Source organism: Melopsittacus undulatus, chromosome 6 (assembly GCF_012275295.1).
Source record: "Melopsittacus undulatus isolate bMelUnd1 chromosome 6, bMelUnd1.mat.Z, whole genome shotgun sequence".
In the NCBI taxonomy this organism is placed as follows: Eukaryota; Metazoa; Chordata; class Aves; order Psittaciformes; family Psittaculidae; genus Melopsittacus; species Melopsittacus undulatus.
Genome location: NC_047532.1, coordinates 12,806,020 through 12,812,474, shown reverse-complemented (window position 1 = coordinate 12,812,474; position 6,455 = coordinate 12,806,020).

Sequence of the window (6,455 nt, the reverse complement as noted above, 5' to 3'; positions counted from 1 at the left end):
TCCCTGTTTTAACCCACTGCCCTGTGTCCTTTCAGCACAGCCTCTGATGAAGAGCCCCTCACTGGCACCCTTGTAGACACCTGCTTGCAGCTGGTTTTGGAGAGCTCAAGTGCTGCCGTGCTTCCAGCTACCAGAGAGGGTTCTTGACACCCCTGTGGGAGGGAACAGTCAGCTCTACAGTGGTACGTGAGGAAGTGATGTTTGGCTCTTCCCAAACCTGCTGCTAATCTAATAGGCAAGTGTGGCCTACTCAGCTAGCTGACAGTACATTTTAAATAGTGGGAGGTGAAAAACAGGTTATTTGCTGAATGAAAGGTTAGTAATGACAGGGCAGCCTAGGCTTCATCCAAGCCCTGAGGGTTTGCATGTAGACGAAGCGCCTCTCATTGCAAAAGGTAAAGAAACACAGATCTTTGCCTTCAGCAGTGTGTGTGAACACAGTCAAATATTATTTAGTGTTTGCTGATATAATTGTAAGTCCACCCCTTTTTATTACTGAGGCCCTATGTATATGTAGTGACCAGATCTTGGGAGTACAGACCAAGAAGAAACTTAATGTATTGATAGGTAGAAAGTCTTTTCTTGAAACAGAATTCCTTTAAGACCTGCCCAGCCTCCATTATCCTCAGAGGCATGAAGAGTAAAAGCTGTCAGTCAATTAGCACAGCATTAATTTGTGTGACTGTTGGCTCCAGTCACAAAAACAGCTGAGCTGTAGCAGCAGCAAAGCACTTTGTCTAACCTAAGGCTTGTGTATGTCCCAGCTGTCAAGAAATGAAGAGATGGGAGCTCTCATGAATGTCTCCCAATGCTTCATATCTTTATTTCTTAGACTTTGTATTTGCTTGCTTTTCTTGGTTTTTATCTAGAATTCTCCATTCCTAAGCCAAGCCTGGAGGCTTTCTACCATTTTTTCCATGGAGCAAGTGTCATTCTTCCCCCTTACAAAGTCTCCACTTTATTTCAAGTCTGCTGAAAATGTTTTTTCTTTGCATATTTCTTTTTGTTGTTATTTGTTTCTTCAATTGCATTATTTAACTGTCTGTCTAGAGGGTACAGGAGCTGTTTCTGCATTCCAGACTCACCTAAATTCCTGTTAACTCAATGGATGTTTTGAGTGTGCAAGGATGGGGCTAAGAATCGTGTTCTATATTCTGCACTTCGGAAGTCTTCCCAAGTATCAGCACTTACAATTGAAACTTCAAAGCAAACAAGCAGCAGATACAGTACGGGTAATTACAGGATCTCTCTATCTGATACCAACACTAAATATCTATTTGAAAATCAGGTAAATAGTTGAGCAATTAGATAGTTATAAAGTGGTGGTTTTTTTCTAAATAGACACGCAATGAAAAAAAAACCCATTCTAGCTAGTCATTTATACCATGGCTCCTCTTGAATTTTAATGTAGCTATATGTGTATAACCATTTATTTTTTAGGAAATAAGGGATAAAATTCTATGCTTTAGAGAGCTGGGTTAAGAGTTGTTTTGTTGCTGAGATTTTGCTTATGAGCCTCATCTTTTAAAAGGCTAATTCACATTTCTGAAGAACACCAAAAGGCAGCCTTCATGCCTTAAGACTGCATAGGACCTACTTAGAGGTCCTAAGTGATGTATAGGTTTTCTGATGAACCTCAGCATGGCAGTGATTCTCATTGCTGAAAAACTGATCTGTAGAGTGAGTTCAGATCATGAAGTATTTTCACAGCTGTCTTTTTTTTTTTTCTCCCCAAAGATGAAATGCATATGAAATGCCTCTGAACTCTGCGTGGTAGGATGGAACTCACAGAGTCATTTATCATCACCTGTCCCCACATCCTTGCTTCAAGTTGCTGTGGAGGAAACCACTTAACATCAAACCCCCAACTGACTAGGTATGAGCTTATCAAAGCTTTTGCTCTCCACATACACTGTACAAACACACTATGCAGTAGTCCTTAGTGCAATTAACCATTTAACACCTGCTGTTAATTCTGCTTAATGGGCAGAATTCTTCTGCGTAGATGTGTCCATGAGTATTTGTGTAAGTAGTTGTACTGAACAAGATTTTGTATATGTATGAAATTATTCACATAAGCAAGTGCCAAATCCAATAAAAGTAATGAAGATCAGTGTAACCGTAAATATTAAAAATATGTGTATATTCAGGTGGAAAACAGTTTGGTAATAAAACCTCTCTGCTATGTGTTTTGATCATCACAGTTCAAAAGTCAGTTAAGATGTACAGTCTTTAGCTTCAAATGAAAAAACGTATTATGAAATAATAAAATGTTTCCTTTTCTATAATTTTAAGCTAAAACTAAATAGTAGTTAATGATTTTGTCATTCAGGTTTCAGCGTAATTCACTTCTGCTTATTAGTGTTGGGCTAAAACCTTGGCAGGAACAATGCTTGCTATTTATTGCCACTTGGCCTGTTTGGCCAGTTGAAATCTCAGGAGTTCACATTCACTTAAAAGATCATTCAGTGCTTTTCATAAATAACAAGATTTTTCCAAATGTTTTTCACTAAACTATCCTGCCTTGATCCACTGGGTGCATTGTATTGGGTTCTAGCTGACCCTTGCCCTCCTTTTCCTCACTGACATACCAGTCAGTAGATGCCACTTAAGAATTTAATAGGTAATAACTATTTCTGCTTTTTATCTGTTGTTGATGTAAAAGTAGATTTAAAATCCAGAAGATGAAGTTACTTAACCAAACAGAAGTTTGCTGCAAAACTGTTCCTCTAGAAGTTGTTCTAAAATTCAGCACAGTCTTTTCTTTCCAAAATATGTGTGAGCTTGTAAGTAAGGAGAAGTCTTTTCTTTCCTTGCTATGTTACAATATTTTAATGAAAGACTCTCAGTAAAAGCCACAGAAGTCTAGTGGGGCTCTTCCTACTAAGGAATTTATACCCCAGATGTTTAGCTTGTTAGTGCAATTTATTCAGCCCTGGCATTCCCAAGAATCACTTCCCAGTGATTCTTGCTGCCAGTCTTAACATGTTGAGTACCTTGTGTATTCAGCACTAGTGTTGAGTACCTTGCTGGCCCAGGATGCCAGTCAACCTGAGTTAAGTGTATCACCTGTTTTCTTCTTTGGAGCAAGAGAAATATAGACAAGATTAAGGAAACACATATACAAACATTCAGACTACATTTTAGAAACTTCTGTTTTTAAGGTCTTTAAGAATTAATGAAAAAGAGCTCCAGCATTACATACTGCTTTCGGCTTGCCAGATCTGTCAGCTGTTGAGCTTTGGAGGGCGACTTGGATGCTTAGTAGTTGCAAAAGTAACAGAAATTCTGAGAATCTATCACTATAACTTTTGTTCTTTTAATTCTTGCACATAATTTGTAAACTGTGTTTGCAAGTGCTCAAGGCCAGGTTGGATGGGGCTTGAAGCAACCTGATCTAGTGGAAGGCATCCCTGCCTATGGCAGGTGGTTGGAACTGGGTAACCTTTAAAGGTCCCTTCCAACCCAAACCATTCTTTGACTCTATAAACTGTTTTTAAAGCAGCTGGACTGCATAAAAACATCAGTGAAGTTAGTAAGTAGCACAGAATTCTTCTACTAGAGATCTAAAATCAAAATTTATTTGTAGAGACTAAAAGGAACCATTAACTTTCTATATACCCAAGACATTTTACTTAAGTCCTTCTGCAGGACTGAGACAAAGTAATTTCTAACAACAGAAAAGAGCACATGAAGATAAGAAGAAAAAAGGAAAACTCAGCAGACCTATGCAAAAAAATGAGTGTGTCTGCACTGCACAGTGGCTGTAACACAGCCATATCCAGTTACTTTCTACTTGTTCCACTTAGCTTTCCTGGGTGCAGCCAGACTAGCAGAAATGCTGAGATTTCTCATTTCAAGCTTTACAGGGACACTTATTTAAAATGAAAAATAGCTGCAAAAGTTGAGAAAGGTTGAGTGTATGTGCCACCATATGTCCTGTGGAGCCCACCTGTGCAAATCCCAGTGGAAAATCAGAAATGCATTCTCATTCAGTCTTTCATTTAGAGAATACCACGTCTCCCTAATTGTTTCTGTGGTGCTTGATTTGTGCTGGAGTAGGACTGTAAGAGTGTTACCCCTCAGGGAACAGGGATCCTCATGGAAATGAGATGTGAGTCTTGTCAGGCTGCCTGGCGTGTGTGAAATTTTAATTAGCTAAATCCTGGTACAAGGAATTTTGTTAGAAGTGCTGAATAAGAATTGTCAGAGTTCTGGAAGTTGATTTTTCCTGCTCTGATAGCAACTGTAATGATTTAAGATTAATTTTATCATTGGAAAAAAAAAAAAGGAAAGGTAATTGCGGTACTTAAAAGCCTGAGGCAAAGCAGTGGAAATGGTTTGGAAAAGATAATTATACCTGTCTGTTTAATAGCATTAACTGCTCCAATTAAGGAGAAGTGGAGGAAGGGACAATTTGTTTCTTCTTTAACTATTCTGTGAGGAAGTGGATTCGATAGTCAAGCAACAGAAATTGGTTTGATTTTTTCTAAGGTGATTCCCAAAGGTTTAAACATTTTAAAGATTACTGGGGGGATCTTATCTCTTCTCATTAAGTGTTTAAGTTCATAGATACGCTGGTGCTTTACTGTCTAAACAGGAGAGGGATTGGGTGCATTTTTGTAGTAAGCATTTTGTTTCACGTCATTACCCTAATCTGGCCATAATCCCAGTCTAAACACCCATAAGGAGATTACTCTTTATCGGGGGAAGATGGGACAAGAAGAGGATTCCCTGTTGTTCCAAAAAGGCAGCAGGTTTGGGCTATTTACTACTGATAAGAGCTAGAGCAGGCTGCAGGCTGGCTGAGTGCAGTGTGGGATTTGCTGCCCAAAAAAGCTTTCCCTAGGGCTTGCCTGCTCTAACAAACAGTGATGCATGTATCTTTAAGTATAGGTGTATACCCACACCACTCATTACCAGGGATTTGTATCAATGCATTCAAGAATGCATACTTGCATATATAAGCAGGCATGGATTTTACCAGGGGGAATAAAGGGAACAAGTTTAAGAGGGTTTTCACCCTTCTATAAATTGTTATCTTTCATTTCCTTGCTGTAGTGCTGGCATTGCTCCTGGCACTGTCTTCAGATCTTGAGTGGTTACTAAAGTTTTAACTAAAAGTTAAAAGCAAAGGCCAAAACTCACTTTGTGTGGTTGCACAAAGGCAGTAGCCCTGAATGAAAGGGCAGCACTATCCTCTTCAGAGTTGTAGCACAGAGACAGTGGACATTTTGAGCTTTTTAAGGCAGCCCTTCCCCGGTTGGAATTGCAGAATAATTTAGGCAACAGACACCTTGATCTTTGTGAAAGCAAGCATAACCCTCTGTTACACAATCCAGGTAGGCAATGGCACAGAGCACTCTTTCCTATCAGCTCTGCATTTATTTCTGTATCTACATAGATGAATAAATATGGATGTATTTATACCCACAGAGTATTCAAAACAGCATTCCGAAGCAAAACAATCCCCTGAATACATTTATGCCTGAGCCACAGAAGCTGATACCAGATTGATGTTAATCACATTGTTCCAGGCACTGCTTGAAAGCTGGCAGCCAGTGCCACTGAGAGCATAAACCCACCATTACTATCACCATGCTGCTTGTACCCACAGAACCCAGTGCAAAGAATATAGAGCTTAAATACAACAAACACACTATTAAACCAGGAAAAGGCTAACTAGGAATTTCAGTTAGAAAATTCTACTTTAGAATGAATAATGAAAAGCATTTAAATTTTGCTAAATATAAAGCTATTTAATTTTCTCATTTTCAGTGGAGAAACATCAGCAATAGGCAGAAAGTCAAACAAGCTGAACATCATGAAGTGATCCAGTGAAATACCTGACCATGTGCAACAAAGAGATTAATATATAGCCTGAGAGACCATATGACTGGAGCAGCAGGAGAGAAATGAGCACTTAGCAGGAGCAATGGGTATGTTTAGTTTATTCAAGTCCAGAGCCTACAGTAGCTTTATTCAAGTAAATGATCTAGTCCAAAGAGAGGTTGTTTGAGCTCTGCACTACAATTAATCTTCCCATTCTGTGATTAATTGCAGACACACACCTTATCACTCCTATTAAATAACCCTCATGCTTTTCCCGTCCCCTAGCAGCATGCACTCTACTGGTGCTTGGTGATTAGCAAGGAAGTAACTGACCACTACATGGTTTCCATTTATTAATCCTTTAATGATTAATAAAAATATGAATGGCACCACAACAGCCTCTTTTCTCAATCTCAGCCTCTAAAAAGGAAAGCCAGGAGCCAAAGAAAGCTGCTGAAACTGTTACCTGCTCAGATTTTTTCAATAACTAAACACTTTTGCCTCTGCTAATCAGAATTATGTTTATATTCCATTTTAATATGAAATCTCATCAGTCACCTTAACTTTTTTCTTTTTCATTGCAGAAATGAAAAGAATGCAGTGATTTTAAGAGTCGAAAGCCT